Below are 9,159 nucleotides of genomic sequence, written 5' to 3'. Positions count from 1 at the left end.
CAAGGCTTGCCTGCCCACTTTCTTGGCTGGGAAATGCTGCACGCCATGAGGGGGATTACATATTTCAAAAAATGCTTTATCGGCAGATTTCCATTGATCAGGAAACAAAGAGTGTTACTAAATATCCCAGAATTAGCCATTATCCTACATTTCCAAAGTGCATGTTTGAAAAATCATTAAGCTAACATGGGGTGGGGAAGATTTCCTTTGCACACTCGGGGTAGCAAAATTGTAATTGTTCTTTATGTACCCTTTTTTTGTGATTATGCTATACCTAGCATACAAAGGCATTCTTCTCCCATTGTTTATGCACTTCCAGTCATATTAGCAAAGTTCCTTTGTATAGGATAAGGAAAAGGGAAGCCAGTTCCTTCTTTACCTCAACTTCGTGTCTGAATAGAATGTCACCTAATTATTAACGAGTCAAAGGCCGAGTGACTGTATATGCATGTGGAAAAAGGCAAAAGGTTCTTATCCTGGATCATGCTCCATCCATATATGCCCATGATCCCATTCATTTTCAGGGATAGGCACTCAAATCATCTGATTGTCACTCAATAGAGCGCTAATGTTTGACCCTCAACCTTGAGCAGCAACAGGACCGAGAATGAATGTGAACTCTAATCTTATTTTGTCACCATGCAAAGTTACACACAACTTAGTATAGCTGGGAGAATTATCCAGGTATATGCTATCCAGGCAGAACAATTGCAAGGTCACAAGATAATTATGGATGAGGAAGGTCATTTGGCCGATCTTAATTCATCCATCCAGAGATTCCAACATTCCCACGTTGTTGCTTCAAAACTCTTTCTTAAATGATTCCAGGGGTTTTGTCTCCACTATTCTATCTGGTGTTGTATTCAACACATTGAGCACTTTATGAAGAATAATTGCCTGGTATCAGTCCTAAAATTTCCGTTTACTAGTTTGTTTGTGTCTCCTAGTTCTACTCCCGCAGTTTAATTCAAGTAATATTTCTATTTGTTTTCGGGATGTGGGTGTCGCTGGCAAGGCCACATTTATTGCCCATCCCCAGTTGCCCTGAGAAGGTGGTGGTGGGCTTTCTCTATTAACTGCTGCAGTCCTTGTGGTGATGGTACTCCCATGATGGTGTTGGGTAAAGAATACCAGGATATTGACCCAGCGATAATGAAGGAATGGTGATATATGTCCAAGTTGGGATGGTGTGTGACTGGGAGAGCAACTTGGAGGTGATGGTGTTCCCACAACATTGCTACTTGTCCTTCTCAGTGGTAGAGGTCACAGGGAAGGAAGGTGCTGTCAAAGTAGCCTTGCTGAGTTGCTGCAGTACATCCTGTAGATTGTACATACTACAGCCACAATGCTCCAATGATGAATGGAGTGGATAATGAGTCCAGTGGCAGGGGCACTGATCAAGCAGACTGCTCTGTCCTGGATGGTGTGAAGCTTCTTGAGTGTTGTTGCTGCTGCACCAATCCAAGTGAGTGGTGAGTTTTCCATCATATTCCTGATTTGAGCCATGTAGATGGTGGAGAGACTTTGAGGGGGTCAGGAGGCGAGCCATTGCTCACAGAGTATCCAGCCTCTGCCCTGCTCTTGTAGCCACAGGGTTGATGTGGCTGGTCCAGATAAGCATCTGGTCAAAGGTGACCCTCAAGACATTGATGGGAGATTTAGTGATGGTGGTGCCATTCAAGGACAGGGTTGATGGCTGGATTTGCTCTTGTTCGAGATGGTTATGGCTTGGCACTTACATCGTGTGAATGTTACCTGCCACTTGTCAGCCCAATCCTGGATGTTATCCAGGTCTTGCTGTAGGCTGGCATAGGCTACTCCATTATCTGAGGAGTTGTGAAAACGCTGCAATCATCAGTGAACAGCCCCACTCCTGACCTGAAGATAGTTCGGCTAGTTTAACTTTTTCTATACTTTTAGCAATCTTATAAACCTCTATCAGATCACATCTTGGTTACCACCTTCCCAGGCTGAAAAGCCCAAGTTTCTCCAGTCTTTTCTCATAACTCAGACCCCTGACACTGGGGATTAGCCTCATGGTTCTTCTCTGCATTGACTCCTGGACTTGAATGTCTCCCTTGTTTATTGGCGACCAGAACTGCATGCAGTATTCAGAGTGCAGTCTGGCCAGAGCATTATAGTTTGATCCTCCTCTGACATATTCTACTGTTTTACCTATGTAGATTAACATTGAAGTTGGCCTTGTTGATTTCTGCTCTGTGTTGCTTGGACATGTTTAGCATTGAGTCGACTAAGACTGCTAGGTCTCTTTCAGCTTCATCCTTAGCTATTTCAACGCCATTCACGGATCAAGAACAACATGACGGAAAGACAAATCAGAGCACTGAAATGTCACTCAAGAAGACAAAAAACATTCCTCAAATTAGTCTCAGATGTCCCTCGGCTGAACTGCTGGAGGTTGGTTTGTCTGCGTTTGTCAGAAAAATAAAAAACACCCTTTCATTCCTGGCAACCATGGTCAGATTAAAAATGACTGAAAAAGGATAATTCATCTTCACTGCAGCATCTGTATCTATTCTACGGTATATTTCTGACCTCTCTTTTTCTCCACATCTTCCCAAATACTGCGTCAGACAGGGTTAGACAGCTTTATGACTCGACACCCTGTGGCTAGAGTCTGAAACACATCTGTGGTCATTTTTCATCATAATTACTCATTAAAAATGACCGTGTTTACTGCAACTTTATTCTGAATAATGGATTTATGGTTTTGATCTGACTAAAGGCAATTTTCCTGGTCTGATCATTTCTATTGAAAAGCAAATCACCTGTGGCGACTTTAGGTTAAAATGTTTCAGAATTAACAAGTTGAAAGCATCATTCAAATTGTTTCCAACAGGCCTTTCCAGGATCTTCATCCTGATATGTTTTTTTATTAGCATTTTTATATGTTAATCTACAAAAAGATTTAACCCATAATTGATGGTCTCCAGTACACTTGGTCCAGATGTGAATAAAATATTTTGTTTTAGTTTATTTGCAATACGCACATGCTTTTTCCAGTAATCGACTGATTAGTCTTCAATAAATGTGGAGTGGCAGTTCTTAATTTGTCATTGCACATCAATTGTGTAGAACATTCTGACTTTTAATGTAACCAAAATAATGGCAGCAAAATAACTAAAAATTGAATAAAAGTTTCCCCACCAACTCAACGATATAAATATATACATTTTTTCATAATCTGTTAAAATTCACTTGCATGCACTTCTGGTTAACTTTTCCCATTATAAATCTCTATGCCCACATTTATAGTGGAAATAGCCTATGTAAACTTGTCACACTGTAAGTAGCGCCTCCACTGGGGAGGGTGCAATTACACTGTTTATAATGGAAATATAAAAATAAGGACAGATTTATATCTGCCGCCCTGGTCCAATTATCCTCAGCCTCTAACCTCCATTCACCTCAAGACTACATTTGGTCTTGACTCCCTGTATACAACACCACTGGAGACTGACTAGTGTATTGTAAAACTTTGGACTAACGTGAAGAGGCTTCAAGTCAGTAATTTTATCTCTGTTCAAATGGCAGTTGTAAGTTGTCCGTGCTTTGCATTCATGGCTCCTGATGTCATCTGAACCTCCCAATGAGATTACTGCCATGTAATCACCCCCAGGTATCCATTATTCTCTTTGTAAACATATTAGACATTTCACATGCACAACTGCAAAGCCTGGGTATTATGTGCTGTGCATGTTAAGCTAAGTATAAGCCTCTGATCAAGCAATTTATCAACTCAACTAGGAACAGCAGCTGATTTGAATTGGAACACACTCGCAGTGTTGTACAATACAAGGCCCATAGGCTGAATCATACCCATATGTTTCTTTCAAGGAACTCACCTGGCACTTAGAACATACTCTGAACAATCAGCCTGCACTTGCTCCTCAACCAACAGCACTAAAACAGATTATCTGGTCATTTATCTCATTGCTGTTTGTGGGACCTTGCTGTGCGCAAATTGGCTGCTGCATTTTCCAGTGACTACACTTCAAAAGTACTTCATTGGCTGTAAAATCCTTTGGGGCATCCTGAGGTAGTGAAAGGCGCTATATAAATGCAAATGCTTTCGTTCTTTTGTTGGCCAGTTTTTCCTTAGCCTCGACTGAACTGGCCGGAACTGGTAAGCTTGTGCTCCATGGCAAATATCAGGTGTGAATTTAATGCTGTTGTTACACCACCAATTTTGTGCAACATTTATACAGGTTTAAGTGCAGCATCAAATTGGTGATATGACAACAGCAGGAACTAATACTTGGAAAACTGGCACCTCGAAAGCACTTCTGATCAGACATTCGAAAGGTGGAATCTTGACTGCACATTCACAATATGTCAGCTCTAGTAAAAGAGCCGGAGTCAACACAATGCCCCAGAAATTGATGTGCCCCATGATGTCATGACCACATAGATACCAGTCAATCTACTCACTTGACAGTTTGACCCCCTGAGGCCAGTAGTAAGTAAATTTCAGTGTGTCTTCTGTCTCAACGTGCAGTGTGTTGAAAGATTGGAATTCAGGTCTGTGCTTGGGGTGGGAGCAAGGCTTCCCGTAGAAGCAGCAAATCAGCTGATTTTGCCAGATTGGGAGCCTTGTGCCCCATTGCTGTTTGATTTTTTTGCTGTGCTGTTTAATGTCAGAATTTCTCAATTAAAGTAGGACAATTGAGAGATTTGTAATATACATCAAATTACAATGGCAGAGATTTTGCTGTGAAAATAATGGTGAGGTTAACAATGCTCACCATTATTTATGTGCAAATCGGACAGCAACTTCCGGCGAGCAGAGATACGCAGTTAAAAGCGAAAATCCAGAAGTTGCTGTCTGTGATGCGCCGCTCCTCCGTAAGTTGCGCGAAAATGGCATCTCGCCGTCTGGCTCCCCATCCAAATGTATTGAACGATGTGAAGTTCCTGTACTGATGCCATAGATACTGACTAAACTCGCCACAAAAAGTTAAGGCTTATCCATTCCAGTCTAAGCACCTTTTAACAAGTCTTAATTACTGCCAAACAACCTCTCTGACACTAAAAATTAACTTTTACAAGCATGGACTCTCATTCCTACAGCTTTTAATTGTTGTTGGAGATTTTAAAAAAATTTAAATACATTTTTTTAAAAAATGTTTTCTTTCTGTCTCTTTTATCTCTCTTCATCCAATCTTTCTTTCCCTCTCTTTATTTCACTTACTGTACCTGATTTGACATTGAATTCACTATTCTAGCTTAAACTTCCTGGTTCAGACTGTGCTGCTCATTAACGATTCTTCAATCTGACTGGTTAAGGAGATACACACTTGCTTGCCCTGTTCACACTGGTCCCAGATACCCTGTAAAGGGCATTGTGCTGTTTGGCTCACCCACTGACATCAACTTGCCGAGCAAAACCCCTTGGAAAGTCTACGGGCAAGTGTCAGTCTAATGAACGGTGGGCACTGTGCGTTCGCTGCTCACAGCAAAATCTGGCCCATAGAATCTACAGCACAGAAACAGGCCATTTGGCCCAACTGGTCTATGCCAGTGTTTATGCTCCTCACGAGCCTCCTCCCACCTTACTTCAACTAACCCTATCAGCATATCCTTCTATTCCTTTCTCCCTCATGTATTTATCTAGCTTCCCGTTAAATGCATCTATGCTATTCGCCTCAACTACTCCTTGTGGTAGCCAGTTCCACATTCTAACCACTCTCTGGGTAGAGAAGTTTCTCCTGAATTCTTTATTGGATTTATTAGTGACTATCTTATATTTATGGCTCCTAGTTTTGGACTCCCCCACAAGTGGAAACATCTTCTCTACGTCTATCCTATCAAACCCCTTCATAATTTTAAAGACCTCTATCAGGTCACCCCTCAGCCTTCTCTTTTCTAGAGAAAAGAGCCCCAGCCTGTTCAGTCTTTGCTGATAGTTATGTTGTTGGGAGTGTGGGGTGGGCACATGGTCACTCTAGCCACATTTAAAATTCAGGGCATCATTGCTCACATGGAGGGAAGGTTCACACCTAGCCATGTGCAATGGCACTCTGAGCTTCAAAGGGAACCAGGGCATCTGTGATATGTTTTTGCGCAACTAGTCCTGGTCCACCTTTGCCATTTACACTCCCCATGTTTCTTTTCCCAAAGCTGCCATTACATTCCCTGAGCCACCCTTTCTAAGGTTGTATCCTCTTGGACACATATGGTCGATGTCAAAAATCATCTGATACTCTGTGGGAGTTCCTAATGTTTTATGAGACTGCTCTATACCAAGCTATGATACATGACATTATTATGTTCATATTTAAACTGCTGAAAAACCTCAAATGCGTAACAGAAAATTCACTCTCATGACTAAACTCTAATGTTTCTTATTGCATATTGGAAGACAATAAACAAACCCACACACATACTGGATCATGTAAAGTTGCTGATATAGACATACTCAGCATGTAAGATATGTTTAGTAGTTAAGGAAGAGAGGACAAAGCATATCAATTAATACAGCAGGCATTTGTTTTTACTATTTCTGACTGACTTCAACATTTAAAATAAGTTGTGTTTAGTTGAATGTTTATCTGTGGGATAATAGCTAGCTAGCAGTGTTATATGTAGCAACTACAAATTTGCTTGAGTTCTTTGAGGATATAACGTACAGAGTGGATAAAGGGGAACCAGTGGATGTAGTGTATTTAGATTTCCAGAAGGCATTCGACAAGGTGCCACATAAAAGATTATTGCTCAAGATAAAGAATCACTGGATTGGGGGTAATATTCTGGCATGGGTGGAGGATTGGTTATCTAACAGGAAGCAGAGAGTTGGGATAAATGGTACATTCTCGGACTGGCAACCAGTAGCCAGTGGTGTTCCGCAGGGGTCGGTGCTGGGTCCCCAACTCTTTACAATCTATATTAACGATTTGGAGGAGGGGACCGAGTGTAACATATCAAAGTTTGCAGATGATACAAAGATGGGAGGGAAAGTAGAGAGTGGGGAGGACATAAAAAACCTACAAGGGGATATAGACAGGCTGGGTGAGTGGGCGGAGATTTGGCAGATGCAATACAATGTTGGAAAATGTGAGGTTATGCACTTTGGCAGGAAAAATCAGAGAGCAAGTTATTATCTTAATGGCGAGAAACTGGAAAGTACTGCAGTACAAAGGGATCTGGGGGTCCTAGTGCAAGAAAATCAAAAGGTTAGTATGCAGGTGCAGCAGGTGATCAAGAAGGCCAATGGAATGTTGGCTTTTATTGCTAGGGGGATAGAATATAAAAACAGGGAGGTATTGCTGCAGTTATATAAGGTATTAGTGAGACCGCACCTGGAATACTGCATACAGTTTTGGTGTCCATACTTAAGAAAAGACATACTTGCTCTCGAGGCAGTACAAAGAAGGTTCACTCGCTTAATCCCGGGGATGAGGGGGCGGACATATGAGGAGAGGTTGAGTAGATTGGGACTCTACTCATTGGAGTTCAGAAGAATGAGAGGCGATCTTATTGAAACATATAAGATTGTGAAGGGGCTTGATCGGGTGGATGCGGTAAGGATGTTCCCAAGGATGGGTGAAACTAGAACGAGGGGGCATAATCTTAGAATAAGGGGCTGCTCTTTCAAAACTGAGATGAGGAGAAACTTCTTCACTCAGAGGGTGGTAGGTCTGTGGAATTTGCTGCCCCAGGAAGCTGTGGAAGCTACATCATTAAATAAATTTAAAACAGAAATAGACAGTTTCCTAGAAGTAAAGGGAATTAGGGGTTACGGGGAGCGGGCAGGAAATTGGACATGATTTTAGATTTGAGGTTAGGACCAGATCAGCCATGATCTTATTGAATGGCGGAGCAGGCTCGAGGGGCCGATTGGCCTACTCCTGCTCCTATTTCTTATGTTCTTATGTAACTAGTTAACACACTATCCTATCACATCTTGGACCTGGGTGCAAATGCAGCCCAGACTGATAGAATAAAAACCTTTGCCCTTGACAACTGCAAGGATTCTATATGTTCAGTCTCAAGAGTTCAGAACACTCACAACACAGCTTCTAGTGGGTGTAGGCCAACAGCACAGAACTGCGCACAATTCAGCACAAATTAGGAATGTAGCTGATATTGTCCTTTATCCAATTAACAGAGGCAACTTTCATCCTATCCGTCAGGACTGGATTTGAGCTCTTAAATCTGAACAGATAATGCTCTAATCCCCCATGCTACCCAATTCCACCTTCCTTATTTCTTAATGTTTTTGTTTTAGTGTTGAATACTGCACCAAGAGCTGAGCCAGGAGGAGATATGGACCTGATAGTGTCAGGCAGCTAATTAACACAGTCATTAGTGCCCGTGTTGTACTGTGATTTCCATACCTTTATGCTTGTCATGGTGTAAATGTGGCATGAAAACCTCTATATACAGCTGTTTCTTTTTTAGTCATTCTCAGGCTATGGGTATCACTGGCAAAGTCTGCATTAATTGCCCAAACCTAGTTGCCGTTGAGAAGGTAATGGTGGGCCTTCTCCTTGAACTGCTGCAGTCCGTGTGGTGAAGGTTCTCCCACAATGGTGTTAGGTAGGGAGTTCCAGGATTTTGACCCAGCGACGATGAAGGAACGGTGAAAGCAGGAAATAAGAGTGTGGGAGAAAGAAAGAAAAAAGAAAGTGAGACAGATGGTGGGGGGTGGAGAGAGAGAGAAAGAGGCACCAATAAACAGGCAGGGTGAGTGGGACAGAGGCAAACAGAAAGACATCAATAAACAAAGTGTGAGAACAGGACAGCAAGCGAGAGAATAATCCCAATCTCACAAACGTATTAAATGAAAGCACCTCCAATAAGGCATACTTTACAACTTTCAAGTACTGGTGATGGACTGAGTACATTATCTGTGCAAGGCTGTCTTTGGGAACTACACAAAAAGAATGTGTAATTAAAGATCATATTCCATAGAGTGTATTTTATGCAGTTCCTATATTGTTGATGGATTCCTAAGGAATGTGTTTTAAAGATAATTTGTATTTTTATGCAATGCTTTGCCAATTTTTTTTCTATCATGACATTTACTTATTATTCTAGAAAAATTGAAACAAATTTTAATTATGAGTGGGTCAAAAGATCACTTACAATTATAGCCAACTTTTGGCTTTATTTTTATTAGTTGACTAATATTATTGG

The sequence above is a fragment of the Heptranchias perlo genome, chromosome X (genome assembly GCF_035084215.1).
Source record: "Heptranchias perlo isolate sHepPer1 chromosome X, sHepPer1.hap1, whole genome shotgun sequence".
In the NCBI taxonomy this organism is placed as follows: Eukaryota; Metazoa; Chordata; class Chondrichthyes; order Hexanchiformes; family Hexanchidae; genus Heptranchias; species Heptranchias perlo.
The sequence above is the reverse complement of the archived record's forward strand: the minus strand, read 5'-3'. Positions refer to the sequence as shown.